This window comes from Pecten maximus, chromosome 5 (genome assembly GCF_902652985.1).
Source record: "Pecten maximus chromosome 5, xPecMax1.1, whole genome shotgun sequence".
NCBI lineage: Eukaryota > Metazoa > Mollusca > Bivalvia > Pectinida > Pectinidae > Pecten > Pecten maximus.
Genome location: NC_047019.1, coordinates 10,633,719 through 10,634,365, shown reverse-complemented (window position 1 = coordinate 10,634,365; position 647 = coordinate 10,633,719).

Sequence of the window (647 nt, the reverse complement as noted above, 5' to 3'; positions counted from 1 at the left end):
TTTTACTTTATTTTAAACTGAACTGGGAGCAAAGACCAAGTCCCATAAAGTTGATACCTGACTGCTAAGTGTCCGTCCACTCATTGACATATCATTATTTTTCATATTCAGGTCTTTTAATGCGATAAAGTACGTCGAATATTTTCTTTGAAGAATTTGGAAACTTACTACTAGTTCCGTTTTTCTTCAACGAACTCGGAACTGGTTCCTAGTTATTATCTTAAAGTGAACTCGGAAGGGAAAGGACATATGTCCCTTGACTACTAGTAGGGTGACACCTAAAGGAGTGTCACAGAAAGAATGAAGAGCAGTGAGGGGCGATAACTCTATTTGAGCATGAAAGACAGATAAATATAAATAAATTCCCTTCCTTTAGCATTAATACCTTCACTTGCACTGATTTTCCTTACTTCCACTTAATTTCCTCATTTGCACTTAATTGACACACGCTACATTTAATTAAGTTTAAAAATTCATACTGGCTTGAGGAAATTGAAAGTTAAGGGGTTACCAGTGCAATAATTCTCACACATTCTACAGTTTTTTGGAATATGACACTTTAATTGATTATGAGACATCAATTCGCATCTATCCAAACATAACTTTAGGGTTTCTGGTGTGTTGTTCAATGAGGTAGTCATCTCTTA